Source organism: Colobus angolensis, unplaced genomic scaffold, assembly GCF_000951035.1.
Source record: "Colobus angolensis palliatus isolate OR3802 unplaced genomic scaffold, Cang.pa_1.0 Scaffold62, whole genome shotgun sequence".
NCBI lineage: Eukaryota > Metazoa > Chordata > Mammalia > Primates > Cercopithecidae > Colobus > Colobus angolensis.
In genome coordinates this window covers 7086640-7107924 of record NW_012119821.1, presented here as the reverse complement: position 1 = coordinate 7107924, position 21285 = coordinate 7086640, and positions in this window count along the sequence as shown.

Genomic DNA, 21285 nt, shown 5'->3' with positions numbered 1-21285 from the left:
TATAATAATAAAATAAAATAAAATAAAAAATAAAAATAAATAAATAAATAAATAAACAAGGCAAAATTTAAGTACTGTCTTAAAATTTAAAAATACTGAAATTCACTGACAATAGCTACAAATACCTATCAACTGTCTGTTAATAAGTTACCATTTATTGAGAATTTGTGTGCTAAGCCCATGCCAGGCATTAACACCAATTGTTTTTAACTCAAGAAATTGGTTGCCTGTTGTAAATGAGAAACCAGAGATTTAGGTTGCCTATTTGTTAATGAGGAAAACTATATGTCTTGCTAATAGCCACACAGATAACTGGCACTAATACATTAGTTTTGTTATTTATACAAAAGTACATGCATATGTATGATAATGACTAATATTAATTTTAAAAAGCTTAACATTTTAGTTCTAATAACAAATGATTAATGTGGCAATACAAAGATAATAACTTGAAAAAAAATAAAAATAAAAAAATAAAAAAAGAAATAAAAAACAGACTGAACTTGGAGTTTTCTTTTTAAAAAAATCTAGATAGCTGGCTACAATAAAATAGTGTTTATAGTGTAGTAAAGGGAAAATTGTAACCCACAAATTGTATACCAAAGAGTCAAATTTTTCACTCACAAAATGCGTTTTTTCACCCATGTTTGTGGAAAATGCTCACTTCCCCATTATGAAAAGTAACTCATAGACTTGCTACCCCACATTAAGGATAACACCATATAAAAAATTTCAAGACTAAAAATGTCATAATACAAGAGAAATAATTACTATTATGAAAACACAGCAATCATTCTGGAAAAAAATCTGTTGAAAATAACCTTTATCTAATACCTAAGAATCAGCCTTGCATCCCAGGGATGAAGCCAGCTTGATCATGGTGGATAAGCTTTTTGATGTACTGCTGGATTTGATTTGCCAGTATTTTATTGAGGGTTTTCACATCGATGTTCATCAGGGATATTGGCCTGAAATTTTCTTTTTTTGTTGTGTCTCTGCCAAATTTTGGTATCAGGATGATGCTGGCCTCATAAAATGAGTTAAGGAGGAGTCCCTCTTTTTCTATTGTTTGGAATGGTTTCAGAAGGAATGGTACCAGCTCCTCTTTGAACCTCTGGTAGAATTCATCTGTGAATCCGTGGTCCTGGGCTTTTTTGGTTGGTAGGCTATTAATTACTCCCTTAATTGCAGAACATGTTATTGGTCTATTTAGGGATTCAACTTCTTCCTGGTTTAGTCTTGGGAGGGTGTATGTGTCCAGGAATTTTATCCATTTCTTCTAGATTTTCTAGTTTGTTTGCATAGAGATGTTTATAGTATTCTCTGACAGTAGTTTGTATTTCTGTGGGATCAGTGGTGATATTCTCTTTATTATTTTTTATTGTGTCTATTTGATTTGTCTCTCTTTTCTTTTTTATTAGTCTTGCTAGTGGTCTTTTCTGTTAATCTTTTCATAAAACCAACTCCTGGATTCATTAATTTTTTGAAGGGTTTTTCGGGTCTCTATCACCTTCAGTTCTGCTCTGATCTTAGTTTTTTCTTGTCTTCTGCTAGCTTTTGAATGTGTTTGCTCTTGCTTCTCTAGCTCTTTTAATTGTGATGTTAGGGTGTCAATTTTAGATCTTTCCCACTTTCTCATGTGGGCATTCAGTACTATAAATTTCCCTCTAAACACTGCTGTGGCTGTGTCCCAGAGATTCCGGTATGTTGTGTCTTTGTTCTCACTGGTTTCAAAGAACTTTTTTATTTCTGCCTTAATTTGTTATTTACCCAGTAGTCATTCAGGAGCAGGTTACTGAGTTTCCATGTAGTCATATGGTTTTGAGTGAGGTTCTCAATCCTGGGTTCTAATTTGATTGCACTGTGGTCTGAGAGACTGTTATGATTTCCATTCTTCTGCATTTGCTGAGGAGTGTTTTACTTCAAATTATGTGGTCAATTTTAGAATAAGTGTAACGTGGTGCTGAGAAAAATGTATATTCTGTTGACTTGGGGTAGAGAATTCTGTAGCTGTCTATTAGGTCCGCTTGGTCCAGAGCTGAGTTCAAGTCCTGAATATCCTTGTTAATTTTCTCTCTCATTGATCTGTCTAATATTGACAGTGGGGGTGTTAAAGTCTCCCACTGTTATTGTGTGGGAGTGTTAGTCTTTTTGTATTTCTCTAAGAACTTGCTTTATGAATCTGGCTGCTCCTGTTTGGGGTGCATATATATTTAGGATAGTTAGCTCTTCTTGTTGCATTGATCCCTTTACTATTATGTAATGCCCTTCTTTGTCTTTTTTTATCTTTGTTGGTTTAAAGTCTCTTTTATCAGAGAAGAGGATTGCAACCCCTGTTTTTTTTTTTCTTTCCATTTGCTTGGTAAATATTCCTCCGTTCCTTTATTTTGACCCTATGTGTGTCTTTGCACATGACATGGGTCTCCTGAATACAGCACACCAATGGTTCTTGACTCTTATCCAATTTGCCAGTCTGTGTCTTTTAATTGGGACATTTAACCCATTTATAGTTGAGGTTAATATTGTTCTGTGTGAATTTGATCCTGTCATTATTAGGCTAGGTGGTTATTTTACCCATTAGTTGATGCAGTTTCTTCATAGTGTCAATGGTCTTTACATTTTGGTAAGTTTTTGCAGTGGCTGGTACCAGTTTTTCCTTTTCATATTTAGTGCTTCCTTCAGGAGCTCTTGTAAGGCAGGCCTGGTGGTGACAAAATCCCTCAGCATTTGCTTGTCTGTAAAGGATTTTATTTCTCCTTCCCTTATGAAGCTTAGTTTGACTTGATATGAAATTCTGTGTTGAAAATTTTTTTCTTTAAGAATGTTTACTATTGGCCCCCACTCTCTTCTGGTTGGTATGGTTTCTGCCAAGAGATCTGCTGTTAGTCTGATGGGCTTCCCTTTGTGGGTAACCTGACTTTTCTCTCTGGCTGCCCTTAACATTTTTTCCTTCATTTCAACTTTGGTGAATCTGACAATTATGTGTCTTGGAGTTGCTCTTCTCGAGAAGTATCTTTGTGGCGTTCTCCGTATTTCCTGAATTTGAATGTTGGCCTGCCTTGGTAGGTTGGGGAAGTTCTCCTGGATAATATCCTACAGAGTGTTTTCCAACTTGGTTCCATTCTCCCCATCACTTTCAGGTACAGCAATCAAACATAGATTTGGTCTTTTCACATAGTCCCATATTTCTTGGAGACTTTGTTTCTTTTTACTCTTGTTTGGTGTTTTCACATAGTCCCATAGTTCTTGGAGGCTTTTTTCATTCTTTTTTTTTCTCTCTAATCTTGTCTTCACACTTCATTTCATTAAGTTGATCTTCAATCTCTGATATCTTTCTTCTGCTTGATGAATTCGGCTATTTATACTTGTGTATGCTTCACAAAGTTCTCGTGCTGTGTTTTTCACCTCCATCAGGTCATTTATGTTCTTCTCGAAACTGGTTATTCTAGTTAGCAGTTCCTGTAACCTTTTATCAAGGTTCTTAGCTTCCTTGCATTAGATTAGAACATGCTCCTTTAGCTTGGAGGAGTTTTTTATTACCCACCTTCTGAAGCCTACTTATGTCAATTCGTCAGACCCATTCTCCGTTCAGTTTTGTTCCCTTGCTGGCGAGGAGTTGTGATCTTTTGGAGCAGAGGCATTCTGGTTTTGGGAATTTTCAGCATTTTTGTGCTGGTTTTTCCTGATCTTTGTGGATTTATCTACCTTTGATCTTTGATGTTGTGACCTTCAGATAGGGTTTTTGCATGGGCATCCTTTTTGCTGATGTTGATGTTTTTGCTTTCTGTTTGTTAGTTTTCCTTCTAACAGTCAGGGCCGTCTTCTGCAGGTCTGCTGGAGTTTGCTGGAGGTCCACTCCCGACACTGTTTGTCTGGATATCACCAGCAGAGACTGCAGAACAACAAAGATTGCTGCCTGCTTCTTCCTCTGGAGGCTTCATCCGACTGGGGCACCTGTCAGATGCCAGTCGGAGCTCTCCTGTGTGAGGTGTCTGTCGACCCCTTCTGGGAGGTGTCTCCAAGTCAGGAGGGACAGGGGTCAGGGCCCCACTTGAGGGAATAGGCTATCCCTTAGCAGAGCTCGAGCATTGTGCTGGGAGATCCACTGCTCTCTTCAGAGCCAGCAGGCAGGAACCTTTAAGTCTGCTGAAGCTGTGCCCACAGCCACCCCTTCCCCCAGGTGCTCTGTCCCACGGAGATGGGAGTTTTATCTATAAGCCCCTGACCGAGGCTGCTGCCTTTCTTTCAGAGGTGTCTTGCCTAGAGAGGAGGAATCTGGAGAGGCAATCTGGCTACAGTAGATTTGCAGAGCTGTGGTAGGATCTGCCCAGTTCAAACTTCCCAGCAGCTTTGTTTACACTGTGAGGGGACAAACCACCTACTCAAGCCTCAGTAATGGTGGACGCCCCTCCACCCACCAAGCTCAAGCATCCCAGGTCGACTTCAGACTGCTATGCTGGCCCCGAGAATTTCAAGCCAGTGGATCTTCACTTGCTGGGCTCCATGGGGGTGGGACGTGCTCAGCAAGACCACTTGACTCCCAGGCTTCAGCCCCCTTTCCAGGGGAGTGAACAGTTCTGTCTCACTGACATTCCAGGCACCACTGGGGTATGAAAAAAAAAAATTCCTGCAGTTAGCTCGGTGTCTGCCCAAATAGCCGCCCAGTTTTGTGCTTAAAACCCAGGGACCTGGTGGTGTAGGTGCCCGAGGGTATCTCCTGGTTCCCAGGTTGCAAAGACCATGGGAAAAGCACAGTATGTGGGCCAGATAACACCATACCTCATGCACAGTACCTGCTGGCTTCCCTTGGCTAGGGGAGGGAGTTCCCTGACCCCTTGCGCTTCCTGGATGAGGTGACGCCCACCCTGCTTTGGCTCACCCTCCGTGGACTGCACATACTGCCTAACCAGTCCCAGTGAGATGAGCGGGTACCTCAGTTGGAAATGCAGAAATCACCTACCTTCTGCATTGGTCTTGCTGAGAGCTGCAGACCAGAGCTGTTTCTATTCAACCATCTTGCTAGCTGCCCAGAGCATCTTTAAAATACTATTGAAATGCTCTTTTTCCCCATAACTATAGGTGAAATTATGTATATGTATATTTGTAAATATTTTACACTTTTTATATACAACCTATGAGCTCTAAGAATTAAATACTGTCTAAATAGCATGATTCATCTTTAAGGAAAAAGAAAAAGATCCCATAATGTTAGTCACACAGGATGGTACATAACAGGATTACATCGTGCTATGAATCTAGTGAATTCAGTTTAGGATAAATTACAGAATTTCCTTTCTACACAAAGCAATTTTTTCCAAACAGAGCTTTTATTGATGTTCATACTGTTATTATTTTTTGTTCATTTAATGATAAATTACCAGGTTATCTGAAAGCAATAATAAACTAATTTATCCTTTGATTCTTCTTAAGGCAGTTTAAAAAAAAATACAATCTGGAAAATAAATGGAAAAGAGTGCCCTTCTGACTCTCTGAAGTAGTTTTTGTGTTATTCCTTCCCCTCTTCTCATTTTCCCAAAGTAATGGCCCCATCTTTCCACTAACCATCATCTTTTTAACAGCATCTCCTTTATTTCCACAAATGCAGTGAGCAGCAGTTATAGTGAGAATATCAGCAAACATCAGAAACATTATGCCTTTAACCCACCATGACCGAAATGAGGACTTAATGTTAAAATGTAACAAAGCTCAAATTGGAAGGCAGTCTTCTTCACACCTACAGCCCCTCACCATCTCTGGACCCTGCTGGAATTTAAAACCAGCATCACAACAGGGATGGGCCTGATTCTTATGTGTGACAAGCCAAACCTGCCCAAAGAGACTGAATATATAAGTCATGTACACTACAATTAAAACTGTTCTCTATTGAGCAGGGAAAGAACTGGCTTTTTTTAAAGAGTCCTGTGGACATCCAGAGGAGGTGGGCCCCTGTTCCAGAGCCACCTTCTCAATATTGCAGGATCAGAAAGGTCAACTAGAGGGTCCATTGATGCTAGTCAATATATTAAACAGAGCACCCATCTATGAACTTGTAGCTAGGAACTTAAGAGCCTAGTACATGTCTACTGATCAGCACCTTCTTTCTCCAACAAGAATATCAATATAAGGAAACAATTACTACAGTGAGACTGTTCTTGGTGAACATACAATCAGAGCAAGGGGAACTAGATGGATTGGATAGCACTGAAACAGAAGAATCATCAGTCAAACGCAAAAAACAAAGAATCATCAGTCTATATTTCCATCGCTACTGCAGAGAAGCACCTGCCAAATGAACTAGTGGGTTAGCTCTTTCTGCTAGATCTCAGCTAAAGGAAAATTTAAGTATTTCTTGCCCATTGACCTCACCTATCCAGATTATACAGTTTCATGTCATTTTTTAACTGAATTACAATTTATAAACAATAAACCGCATTTGTCTTAAGTGTACCGCTCTATGAGTTTTGACAATTTTATAAGCCCACATAATCTTTACTTCAATCAAGAGAATGATTCCATCACTCCAAAATGTCCTTATGCTCTTTTGCACTCTGTTGCCACTCTCACTCAGAGGCAATCACTATTCTGATTTCTATTACTATAGGTTTATTTTGTCAGTCTTTGAACTTAACATATATAAAATCACATTTATGTCCTCTTTCTGTCTGACTTCTTTTAGCTTGACATAATATTTTTGAGAATCATCAGTTTGTTGATTTTGTATTTCTTTCCTTTTTACTGCTGAATAACATTCTATATTATGAACATACACTACAATTTGTTTATACATTTGCCTGTTGATGAACAGCTACATTGCTGACAATTTTTTGTTAGTAAGAATAAAGTTGCTATTAATATTCTTGTATAAGTCTTTTGTAGGCATGTAGTTTTGTTTCTCTCTTGAGTAACTCTTACGATGGAATTGCTGTGTTATAGGGTAGGTATTATATTTAACTTTATAAGCAGCTGTCAAATAGTTTCACAAAAGAGTTGTACAATTTTACACTCCCTCTAGTAGTATATGAGACTTCTGGTAGTTCTATAACTTGCCAATATTTTACATTATCCTCTTTTTTTAAGTTTACTTTATCCACTCCAGTGGGTATATGGTGATGTCTTATTCTGGCTACAATTTGCATTTCTCTGATGACCACTGATATAAACTCCCTTTCCATGTGCTTATTAGCCATGCTTATCTCTTCTTTTAAGAAATATTCAAGCCACTTGCTCATTTTTTATTGGGTTAGTTTTCTTTCAATTATTGAGTTGCAGCAATGGTCAGATATACATATTGTAGATATTTTCTCCCAGTCTGTGATTTGCCTTTCATATTTGGCTAATAGTTTTTTATTTTAATAAGAATAAGTATAATGTTTCCATTTCAATAAAACCTAGTTTTTTTCTCTTATGGCTAGTGCTTTCTTTGCCCTATGTGTATCCTTTTTTTTTTTTTTTTAACAATCTCATATCACAAGATCACCAAGTCATTAAAATGTGATTGTTAATAGTTGCATAGTATTTCACCACAAAAATACATAGATTTGCTTATTCTGGGGGAGATATAAGTTGTTTCCAATTTTTCAGAAACATAAATAACGCTGTTATGAACATTCCTTCACAGATGTCTCTGTTCATCATTGTTTTGAAGAGAATGTTATTATGGGGTATACTGAATCAAAGGGTAAATATTTTGAGACATATTGTTAAATTGATTTCACCAACTTGTACCCCCACCAGCAGAACAAGTGCTTACTCTCAGGTTTAAGTATATTTGCACATATTTATTGGCTTTTTATATTTCTTCTTTTATGAATCAACTTTGCCTCTCTTTTGAACATTTGAAGGGAGATTTATTCAACATTAACCCTTTGGATTAATTGCTGCAATTTTTTTCAGATTCATTATTAATACTGTCTGGCAGGATTTTAAGTTTTTGTATATCCAGGGCTATCAGAATTTTCCTTCATGTTTTCTGCATTATATTCTGCCTTTACAAAAGAATTTCCCAGAACTCAATCAAGTATACTTATGGATATTAGTGCCAGAGTCTCCCACTACTGATGATCAATGCTGTCAACAAATGTAAAGACAGAGAGATTAGGTAGGTAGGTAGATAGATAGATAGATAGATAGATAGATAGATAGATAGATAGATAGATAGATAGAAGATAGATGACAGATAGATGAGAAAAAGAGATATTAGCAGAAAACAATGTGTATCCACTGAAACTCTCTCCACTCACTTTACTGGGTAGCTCTGAGACTCGCCTTAAGAACTCCCTGGCTTCCCAAATCAATGGGGCCGTGTTAGGTTCTCCCAGGAGTCATCTTCCTGTACTCTCTGTGGATCCCTTGGCTGTACCAGGACTTCAGGGACTTCCGTAGCTCACCCACACCCTATGAATTGTTTGCTCAACTTGTCTGTTCACTCAGCTACAGGTGAGCAGAAACACAGAACTCCAGTAACTCTCTCCAATAAAATCTTCTCTCCATTTTTTTGTGCAGAGACATAAAAAGAAGTCTCCCATTCTACACGTCTTCATGACTTTTTTGCCTTCTGCTTTTATTTTTCTTCAAATTCTTTAATACTCCACAGTTTAAGATGTAGGAGAAAAAGCAGAAAAGAATGGAAAAAGAAGAAGCTTTTGACATGTCCTCAGTGCGTTTGAAACATGCATTTTTATCTATTAGAAATCATAAAAAGCAAGAAGCTAGTGTCTAAGTAGTACAGGCAGGTGTAACATAACACGTCTCTCTGCTTCTTTCCTCAGCAAGCTGACCTCTACTAAAGACACCACCTGGGTTCCCTTACCTTCTGGCTTCCTCGTTGGTTCTGGCAGGAGATGGAGGGTGGGGAAAGGGAGAGGTCAGGGAATGTACTGCTGCATCCCTCCCTGCTGAGTAGAAGTGTGGCAGTGGTTGTAGTTTTCTCTCAAGGGTAATTTGTCACTCTGGATCTTCTCTTGCCGCTACAATTCTCCCCATCTTCCACTAACTATCACTTCCTTTGTCCCTTTAAGTTCAAGAGGAGCAACAGCTTCCTGCTTCACCCTTCTTTGTCAGTTTCTTTAACCCCTACCATCACCATTGAAAATTGCCCCTTTATTAAACTTTTTCTTTTTTTTTTCACTTACCCTTTTGAATTTTTCATCCGTTTTCTGATGAATACCTGACTGATACCTCGAATTACAGGTTAAGAAGGTATGTATCTGAGGTCACAGTGGATAAAAGTTCTGAAACACAAGCCAAAAAATAAATCAAGTCACCAGGAATCTGAGTGCCAAGATAAGAACCTGATTCTTCTTACCCAAGATCTGATTAAATAGCAAACCTCTTCTAAGACAAACTGAAGCCAACATTGGTATGGGAGAGAACAATAGTAAATTCTGACAGAAGACACATGTAGAAGGAACTGGTAACAAGGTCAGAGACAAATTATAGGGAAAACTGAACTCCAACTACAGACTGCCATCTTATTCTTCTTCTCTCCTAGTCTCCCAGTCCCTATCCTCAAGCTTTCTCTCATTCTTTAATTTCATCCATTCTTTTCAAGGCCTCAACCATTACCTCCAGGCAGAATATTACAGTTAAATGTTTTCTCTACCCTAAACGTTATTTGGTAATTTCCTGAGCACTCAAAATTAATTTATCCCAAGCCTATTATATCTTCACCCTCTCACAGTAATTGACAACTCCCATTGACTTTCTTATTTCTAAAAATGGCATCAGCTGTCTCCCATTCCTCCACGCTCAATACCTCAGGCATTTTTTACTACCTTCTCCCACAACCCTTACACTAAACCTGTCACTAGATCTTCTAGAATCCAGATGTAAATCATTGTATATCTTCTCATGTGGCTTCAGTCTTCCCCTCCAGCCTCAGTTCCTACCTCTTCTCTTCATGGTCTTCATCCTATTTTTGGAATATAATCTAGGATTTGCCTCTCTATTATTTATTCTAATAGAATAATATTTTGCTAAGTAATTAGATCTGTTAAAAAAAATTGTACGGCATACGTGTCAGTGTCACTTCCTTCACAGTCCTTCCTCTCTTTTCTTCCCCCAACCAAATGATCTCCTCCCCCTCTGAACCTCTATAATATTTGACTTACACTGCTCTTATAGAACTTATGACACATTAGAATCATGTGTACTTGGCTATACAGCATTTTTTTCTGTGTTAGATTGAAAATCGCTTGAAAGCAGGAAAGACTCTATTTGTTTTATACTCTGCAGCGCCTATCTTTAATAAATAATTTCTGATTTGGATTCTGTTGCACTGACTTTCCTGGCACACGTGTCAAATTGTCTGGCAAACTTATTTCTTAGAAACAAAAATTGTCAAAAATCCAAAGCTGTACCTCATTTGTCTTTCTATACCTTGGTATAAAATTCCTCTTTTACTATTTAGAAAATAATGAAAGAAATTAAAGAAAACAAGAATAAATTCACGAACAATATTTAATTTTGAAATGTTAACCAAGTCAATCCCTTGTGACCAGATTTTTGTCTATAGTTCAAGAGTGACAAGTTTTTGTCAACAGTTCCAGTTCATGGGACTTGGTAACAATACGTTTTTTCTCTCTATGACAAATTAAGTTACTCTGGACAAACATGCAGTATTTTACTGGCAAAATGAAGCCACTTGTGCCTGCATTACAATTGTATTGATTGGCACATAAATAAGTAGAGACTGAAAAACAAACGTTGTCTTGTAAGGATGTTTTCTGTTTTCACAAATACACCCACTCTTGCTAAGAACAAATAATTTGGACCTAAACGTTTCTCCTCAAAAACTTTGAAAATCCTTTAGTTTGATCAATCCTCCTCACATTTTTCTAATTATTTAAGACATTTGCATGAAAATATGTTCTTTGATTTAGCTATTCATTATCTTAATAACCATCAACCGGGTATTAGCATTATAATTTCCTGAATAATTTTTTCCTGAGATTCTCCTATAAAGGACCCAATGCCTGGTATATATTTTCCCTGAAGCCCTTACTCCCTTAAAGACCATTCTCAATCCTGATATTATTTGTAACCATATGCCATCAGCCCTCTTAATTGCTTTTCAGCTTATTGGCCTATTTCCTCTATTGCCCATTCATCTGTTATCAGTTCCCAAGTTTCTCTTGGAGAGCTTCCCTTCCCCACTCCCTCAGTCCTTGTGGTCTGGATGGGTGGGGCCAATTCTGTTCTAAGCTCAGAAATGGGCACACGACTCCAGCCTGAGCAGTCAGATCATTGCATCCTCTGACTATAGTGTTTAGCTCACAAAGGACTAATGAATCAAGTTGAACTTACAAATATTAGTCCAGAAACTAGTGCAAATTGTTAGAAAAGCTGCTCTTTTTCCATTAGGGTTGGTAAACAAGGCGAATACAGCTCAGAAGCTTCTGAGGAGAGCTCAGCTGAGGAGGAAACCAACACAGGAAAGCACAATCAAGAGGTGAAGAAAGAGACATTTCTGATACAATTATGTGCTTGCCTTTAGAGATGCCTTCTCTGGATTTCAATTATGTAAGCCCATAATTTGTTTTAATTAAGCCAATTTGTAAGTCAGCAGATTTTCTTTTTAATTAAGTCAGTTTGAATTGATTTTCTGTCACTTACAAATAGAAATATTGGTATCTGGTATGCCACACAGCACTCCACACTCTTCAATCGCCTTCCTCTTTGATCTAAGGCCAGTGCTAACCTGGCCTCCTCCCCATCTGAAGCTGACAAAATCATGTCTCTTTACATGATCCAATATATAACCTTCATTCACGAACTCAGGAAACCCATCTGAGCTTTATTCTAATTATCCTCTACTTCTCTCTACATACCAGTGCTCTGTGCAATGTCATTTATTTAATGTGGATTGCCTGATTCATCTCTGAATGTGTTTTAATTCTTTCTGCTTAAAATTATTATAGTCAGAAATACAAGAAAACATGGAAATAATTCACAGGAAGCACATAAATTAATAAGATCACTCATGAAGGTTTTGAGATATCCGCTCAAAACAATGATGATTATAAAGTAGACAGAGCAAGTAGCTGGCACAGGTTGAGGTGCATTTAGAAGGGCCCCACCTCACTCTGAAACTGTATTAACTTGCTGTTTATTCTTTTTCCTGTGAAACCACAGGAAGTATTAACCATTAATAATCCTACTATTTAAGTTAAAAAAAAAAAAAGGTGAGCTGAGTACTGACACATTGACCATGCTCTGTATACTAAAAATCCAGATACATTCATGATAATCATAAGCATATTCATAAAATAGATAAGAAGATTAAGAAGATAAAACAGAAAATAAGATATGAAAACATGAGTAGTCAAGAAAACCTGCTATACATGGATTCCAAAGGATACCACCATTCAGCTCCGTATTGCACATAAATAAAATTTTCAATATGTATGACTGATATACCTTTAGAAGATCCGAATTTTTCTAGCAGAAATTATACAATACTAGAATAGGACTTGAAATAAATTACTCTGCCTTACCAAAAGCAAAAAAAAAAAAAAATGAGAAATATAAATTTTCCAAGCTTCATTTTCTTCATCAAGCCTGTTGACCAGAGAACTTGTATTATTTCTGACTTTTATCTCATTATTCAGAAAAGATAATCAAAGCAACCTTAATAATAGATCAGTCTCATTAATAAAACCTCTGCTCTACTCCGATTTACATGAGCTTCATTATGAAAAGTAATTGGGCACACTGAATTTACTGTGGGAGTCGGCTAAAGCTGAATACAAAATCAAAGGGAAATTTAGGAGGAAGGCTGGATGCAAGGTCATGTATGTTGTAAGAAAGCTGAGTAGTCCTCAGGAGAAAAAAAAAAATTGGGTCTACATGAAGGCCTTCAACCTAAAAGTAAGCTTTAAATTTGGAATAAATAAATGTCTCGCTGGACAGAAAAATCTAGTCCCCCAAACCCAACGAGCAAAAGAAGATGATTTTGTGTGGCATTGACTTGACGTCAATGCCATAATAATTAAAACAGGTTAATGGCTAATTTTACTATCCCTCCTCTTATATCACCATGTTCCAATTATGCAGTTAAGGTAGCTGTCAGAGCTAGGACTGCTGACAAGAGTTCCAGTTGCATCTCTGTTACACAGTTAACTTTAAAAGCTTTTAATTTCACATGCAACACCAAACAGACTTTTCAAATGAATAAGATCACTGACGCTCTATTCCAATACAATATTCCTAGTTCAAAATGCATATGGGAGGACATTTGGCTACAAATTTTTAAATAGCAAGTGCTAAGGTTATAAGATAACATTGGTATTCCTTCTTTCCCAATCATGTTATTAAAAAACGATAAGGAACAACCTTTAGAGTTCACTCCAGTTAGGGGTGTGTATGAATCAGAACAATGTGTACATTCCTTTACTTGGCATTTAGAAGTAAGTTTCAAAGACATATGTTTTGCCCTCACTTGGAGACTGGAAATTGAAACACTGGTATATATCGGATATGTAAAATTGGTATATATCAGGGAAGATTCTGAAGTCATGTATTAAGAAGTAAGATGATCTAGGAATTCAGTTGGTACTACAGGTACATATTATGTGTATGTTTGTAAACACACACAGGCCACACACACACACACACACATACATAGAATATCCATGCCTGACCAAAAATAGCACTTTATAGAAGGATCTCTCCTCCAACAAACTAAATTCTACCAAATCCTCTATGTCTGTTCAAGTTCTACTTTCTCTGTTGTCTTCCTTAATATGTCTGGACATATGTCTGGACATATCCAGACCATGTCTATTCTCTTTCTCAAAAGTGATTTCTACTTCACCACCACCATCACACATTTATCAAGTAATACAGGACCTTATTCGTAAAGCCAATAGGATTTCCCTAAACCTGAAATAGTTTAAAGCTAGTTATAAAGACAAGATGCAGACGTAAAAAAAAATAAACAGCAGCCTTGAGTAACTGGATCATGAGGTGGGTGAAAACAGGAATGAAAAGGAAGATGGGATCACAGAGACGGGGATAGTCAGAAGTGGAAAAGGTTTATGGAGGAGGAAGCATTCAAGTTTGTCCTTGAGGAAGGGCCCTTCTCAAAGTTCCAGAGTGGAACGAAGAGCCCTGGCAGTAGGAACAAGATGTGGAGGCAGATGGACCAATATAGGACAGTCAGAAAGGTGTAACGTGGGCTGCACCTAGTAGCCTCCCTTAAGGGAAGCTCACATGTTCTCTTCATCTGTGGATTTATCAGTTACTAAATGTGATATTACCTGTGCTTGATATAAATATCACTCACTAAAGAGTAAAAATACAATAGCAGGTACTTCTAAAAAATTTCAGTAACATTAGAAAGACAGAAAAAAAGGATGCCAAACTCATGCCCACACTAACTGGGGTTCACTTATACTGCTTGTCTAAATCTGGGCAATGCACTCAATAATTGCAAATGAGTCCAATTAACTCTCACATTTGAAGTAGGAGCCTTTCACATATGAGCCATAACATAGACAGTAAAAGGGGAATAAAATTTCCTTAAAAGTTACAGTTGAACTTGAAATCTTCAGTGCATGAGTTGAACTAAACTAAAGCAACCTAAAAAACAAACGAGGTTAACTCCCAAGTGCTAGTTACTACCCTTGATGAAAACATGGATAGATTCACAACAATTTAGACCTTGTTAAGAGCAACTCTGCAAAACCAAAGCTTCCACACAGTCAACCAAGTGAGTCTCAATCTTGGTTGCATGTTAAACGCACTTGGAGAGCTTTTAGCACCCACCCAGGACAGGTCCTAACCTGATCCATTAAATCAGAATCTTTAGTTATGGAGCCCAGGCAGGTGATTTTCACAAGCAGCAGAGTTGAGAATCACTGACATCTCCCCTCTTACAACCATCAGTGGCCTTACCAGATTAGGAAGAATTCATCAGTCTGTTCATCATCACTTTGTGAAAACGGAGTTGATAACAGCATAGCATAGATAAGCATTTTCACTTTTGTCCTAGTGAGCAATAATTGGCATAATTCACTAAGCAATTCACTAAGTAAGGGAACCAGAAAAAATTAAGTAGTCATACCTTTTAAGGAAAGTGGCAAAAGAAGGCAATTGAGCCAAGAAAAGTAAAAGTAATGAAACATTTTTGGAAATAAAATATCTGGGCCAGGCATAGTAGCTCCCACCTGTAATCCCAGCACTTTGGGAGGCCAAGGCAGGTGGATCACCTGAGGTCAGGAGGTCCAGACCAGCCTGGCCAACATGGTGAAACCCCATCTCTAATAAAAATACAAAAATTAGCTGGGTATGGTAGTGCATGCCTGTGATTCCAGCCACTTGGGAGACTGAGGCAGGAGAATCGCTTGAACGCAGGAGGCGGTGGTTGTGGTGAGCCGAGATTAAGCCATTGCACTCAAGAGTGAAACTCCATCTCAAAACAAAAAAAAAAAGGTAAGAAAAGAAATAAAATGTCCTGAAATTTACAAGTGTGTCTAATGGTTCATATTAACTCATTCACTTAATGTTTAGGGTGATAGATATATTAACCATCATAACAACATAATACCGATTTTAATTCTTACTAGAGGCCACTAACAATACTAACCATATGTTATATTAAAATTATTTAATATTGTAATTTTATGAGAGAACATACCCCACCTTAAAGAGGAAGAAGTAAGGTTCATAATGATTACATAATTTTTGCCTAACATAACCTGGCTAGTGACCAATTTTCTAACTTCTAACTGCCTCAAGAGCAATTTAATTCAGTTATCATAAATCACTGTTATCCAAGGCTCAGCCTACAGTCCTGACAAAGATGTGTTGGGGATAGATATGAATTGTTATAAATGACTTTTGAATCTATTTACCCGTAATTCATGGCAAAAATTGCAGGACTTTTCATTTATAAGGAAATTCAGCCAGGGTTATTATAATTTCTGACTTATTGGGTGTGCTAGTTAAATATTCCTGCCAGTTGCAAACTCCCTTTCCTGTAGGTTGCTTTCACTCATGGACCTAGTTTGTCAAGAAGTTCCAATGTTTTTGGAATAAGAAAGACTGGTACTTGATTTTTGGTGCCAATTCTTTCCACAATAATAATCTTTCAAATATTGTTCATTTTCAAAATAGAGGGGTACTCATAACAAGCCGGACCATCAACACAGATTTAGGGAAAAGGATCATACTGAAAAGCTTCGGGTGATGATTTCAATACTTCCTTGGAAGTGTGCATAGGCATTAACAAGGCTCTGTAAATAGGTGATTGCATTCTGTTTATAGAATGGAGAACTGAGGTACACACCCCAGTCTAACTCATCCAAGAAGGAGCAAAGCAGAGAATAAAAGCAACTCCCTATGAATAGCACTTAGGCCCCCATCCCAAGAGTGCTCTGCTATTTAATTTAAAGCCTGGCTCCCTCTACCTTTCCATTCAAATACCAAGAGAAAACAAGCTGATCGGTTCCAGCTTGAAGATTAGAATGCGGCTCCCGTAAGAATGAAGGAAAAACCATTTCAACACTGAAGACAGGCCCTCTATAAACCCTGATGTAGTTTTCTCATTTGTTGCGTGGCATATCAGCCTGCTCCTCAAAATTTATTCCAACTGTTTCTCCTGAAAATATGAGGTTTGCAATTTGCTATGGGCCTCAAAAAGCACAAAGAAATGGTAAATCATTGAATGATGATTACCAAGTCAAAGGAATGAATATTGCTTTTACTAGGGGAAGACACAGGAATGGTTATTGGCTATTTGTCATGTTAGATGATAGATTATTTCTTTCTATGCACAAAAACTTGACAATGCCATGATTATATACTCCAAATGTATTGCATGCACAAGTATTAAAATATGAAGCGTATAATCTCAGGATATGTTGTTTTCTGAATATGATCATTTTAATTGGCATGAAATTTGCATTTCATATAACTTTAAGTCTGAATATGAGCATATTTGATGGGAATCCAATATCACTCATCATTTTTCTTCATTTTGTATTCACATCTTGATTTGAAAAAACAGAAATCTGTAATGCTAAAATCATTAATTTAAAAATATCTCTATCAGCTTGCTAATCTTTCAGACTTAAGTATAGATAAGTACATTTTAGTAATATTGGTTTAAAACACAATTAAGGCTGAACTTTTATATATTTTTCCATTTAAATGTTCACACCTCCTTTATATGCTTATAGAGTAATTCATTTCTACATTTTTAAAATATTTCTTTGACACAGGCTCTCATTCTGTCTCCTAGGCTGGAATGCAGTGATGCAATCACAGCTCACTGTAGCCTCAACCTCCCAGGCTCAAGCAATCCTCCCACCCCAGCCTCCTGAGTAGCTGGGACTAAAAGTGTGTGACACCACACCCAGCTAATTTTTTGATTTTTCATAGAGATGAAGTATCAGTGTGTTACCCAGGCTGGTCCCAAACTGCTGGACTCAAGTGATCTTCCTGCTTCGTCTTCTCAAAGTGTTGGGATCGCAAGCATGAGCCACCACACCCACCCTCTACAACTTTTTAAAGCAAAAGAGAGAGAAAAAGAAAGAAAACCTCAGTGCTTAGAACAATGCCAATGTAGTGAAACAAAACTGAAATGATAAAAGAAAAAGGAAAAAAATGCATGCACATATTTCAGGTTAGTATCTTTTCCAATAAAAATATTTTTTTAAAAAAGAGTGAACAACAGATGGCCTACTAGGTGCATCTTCTCTATTACAATGATTAAAGAACAAAACAGAGTGTCTGAAGTGTCATGATAAAATAAAAGTTGTTCATACTCACATTACAGTATGCCAAAAAATTTTTTAAGTCAGTTTTCTTTTTTTTTAATTTCCATAGGTTTTTGGAGAATAGGTAGTATTTGGCTACATGAGTAAGTTCTTTTTTCAACATTTTATTTCCATAGGTTATTGGGGAATAGGTGGTGGTTGGTTACATGAATAAATTCTTTAGTGGTGATTTGTGAGATTTAGGTACAACCATCATCAAGCAGTATACATTGCACCCTACTTGTAGTCTTTTATGCCTCACCCCCCTCCCACCCTTTCCCCGAGTCCCCAAAGTCCATTGTGTTATTCTTATGCCTTTGCATCCTCATAGCTTAGCTCCCACTTATAAGTGAGACCATACGATGTTTGGTTTTCCATTCCTGAGTTACTTCACTTAGATTAATAGTCTCCAATATAAACCAGGTTGCTGTGAATGCCCTTAATTCATTCCTTTTTATGGCTGAGTAGTATTCCATCATATATACATACCACAGTATCTTTATCCACTCGTCGTTTGATGGGCATTTGGGTTGGTTCCACATTTTTGCAATTGCAAATTGTGCTGCTATGAACACGTGTGTGCAAGTATGTTTTTTGTATAATGACTTATTTTCCTCTGGGTAGATACCCAGTAGTGGATTTCTGGGTCAAATGGTAGTTCTACTTTTAGATCTTCAAGGAATCTTCATACTGTTTTCCATAGTGGTTGTACTAGTTTACATTCCCACCAGCAGTGTAAAAGTGTTCCCTGTTTACCACACCCAAGCCAACGTCTATTATTTTTTTATTTTTTTATTACGGCCATTCTTGCAGGAGTAAGGTGGTATCACATTGTGGATTTGATATGCATTTCCCTGATTGTTAGTGATGCTGAGCATTTTTTCATATGTTTGTTGGCCATTGTATCTCTTCCTTTGAGAATTGTCTATTCATGTCCTTAGCCCACTTTTTGATGGGATTGTTTGTTTTTTCTTGCTAATTTGTTTGAGTTCCTTGTAGATTCTGGATATTAGTCCTTTGTTGGATGTATAGATTTTTAAGATTTTCTCACATTCTTCAGGTTGTCTGTTTACTCTACTGACTGTTCCTTTTGCCATGCAAAAGCTCTTTCGTTTAATTAAGTCCCAAATATGTTTCCCCAACTTTTAGATTTCTCTTCTTCCTCAAGAATGCCAATTATTCTTAGGTTTGGTTGTTTAACACAATCCCAAACTTCTGGGGGGCTTTGTTCTTTTTTCTTTGTCTTTGTTGGATTGGGTTAAATCAAAAACTTTGTCTTTGAGCTCTGAAGTTCTTTCTTCTGCTTGTTCGATTCTATTGCTGAAACTTCCCAGAACGTTTTGCATTTCTCTAAGTGTGTCCTTTATTTCCTGAAGTTGTGATTGTTTTTTATTTATGCCATCTATTTCACTGTAGATTTCTACCCTCATATCTTCTTTTTTTTTTTTTTTTTAATTTCCTTAAGTTGTACTTCTCCTTTCTCTGGTACCTCCTCGATTAGCTTAATAATTGACCTTCTGAATTCTTTTTCAGGTTAAATCAAGGATTTCTTCTTGGTTTGGATCCATTGCTTGTGAGCTAGCATGATTTTGGTGGTGGAGGGGTGCTAAAGAGCCTTGTTTTGTTATGTTACCAGAATTGTTTTTCTGGTTCCTTCTCATTTGGGTAAGCTATGTCTGAGGGAAGATCTGGGGCTTAAGCCTGCTGTTCACATTCTTTTGTCCCATGGGGTGCTCCCTTGATGTAGTACTCTCCCCCTTTTCCTAGGGATATGGCTTCCTGAGAGCTGAACTGTAGTAATTGTTATTTCTCTTCTGGATCTAGCCACCCAGCAGGGCTACCAGGCTCTGGGCTGGTACTAGGAGTTGTCTGCACAGAGCCCTGTGATGTGAACCAGCTTCAGGTCCCTCAGCCATGGATACCAGCAACTGTTCCACTGGAGGTGGAAAAGGAGTGAAATGGACTCTGTGAGGTCCTTCGTTTTGGTCCTTAATGCACTATTTTTGTGCTGGTTGACCTCCTACCAGGAGGTGTTGCTTTCAAGAGAGCATCAGCTATGGTAGTAAATCAGGCAGTGGGCAGGGCCCTCGAACTCCCAAGAGAATATGCTCTTTGTCTTCAGCTACCAGAGTGGGTAGGGAAGAACCATCAAGCGGGGGCAGCTTTAGGCTTGTCTGAGCTCAGGCTCTCCTTGGGCAAGTCCTGCCCAAGGGGTGGGGCCATGGCTGCTGCGGGGAATGGGGGTGTGGTTTCCAGGTCAATGGAGTTATGTTCCCAGGAGGATTATGGCTACCTCTGCTATGTCATGCAGTTTGTCAGGGAAGTGGGGGAAAGCCAGCAGTTACAGCCCTCACCCAGCTCCTATGCATCCCAAAAGGATGGTCTCACTCCCACTGTGCTCCCCCTGAGTTTGTTTCCAATTAGTGGGGGAGTATGGCTGAGAACTAGCCCCAGGCTACCAGCTTTCCGTCTGAGAGAGCAAGCAGGTCTTTCACGCCTCCCACCCTGTTGAGTCTGCGTTGAATTCATAACCTCCCCTGAATTCTGGCCAGGAGACTTCACCTTTGGTTGGAATTGTTACAAAGTTTAGCTAGAGGTTTCCTTCTCCCTGTGGTCTTTTCCCAGTTACTATTGCAGCCCTCCTCAAGGACCCCTGTAAGAGAAGTCAGAAATGGCTTCCCTGGGGACCCAGAGAGACCACAGGGCTTTTCCCGCTGCTTCTTCCACCCCTGTAATCCTCTCAGCTGTCTAAACTGACTCCAATCCAGGTAAGGTCAAATCCATTTTCCATGATCTATACTTCCAGGTTCCCCAGTGAGCGTATGTTTGGGGACAGACAATCCTCCTTTCCCACTGTCACAGCTTGGGCACTCACAGTATTTGGGCTGTTTCTTGGGTCCTGCAGAAGCAATCCGCTTCCTTCAGAGGGTCTGTGGATTCTCTCAGCTTTCATAGTATATTCCTGCAGTAGTTCTGTAGCAGAAGTTCAAATGTGAGTCTTTACATGTCCGTCCGAGCTGGAGCTGCAAGCTGGTCCTGCCTCCTATCCACCGTTTCCCAAGATCCCTGATTCTTACAACCAGTTTTAAAGTTCTTCATTGTTCATTCTTCTTTGCCCCCATTTATCTTACTTATTGAAGTCACTAGTAGCACAGGATCATGCAGAAAAAGTAGGGCCTGCTGCTGTGATTATATCCACATAAACAAACCAGTTAACTTTCTGTTGAATTGCTGGATACATCAGGCCAAAATTCCAAACTAGTTCCAGCTTTAAATTATTTTACTTAATTGCTGTGTTGATTGATCTCTCAAACTTGTTTATCTGTGTAGACATGACCTACATTATGGTTGAGGTAAAAACCAGTAACTGAAAAGTTGACAGCAGCATAATTGAATTCGTCAACATAAGAGGGGCATAAATTCTACCATCTCTTAATCTAAGAACCAATTCTCACAGTTCTATCAGCTGATAGGCTGGACAAAACAAAGAATTGCTAACAATATTTCATTATTCTGACAAAAAAAA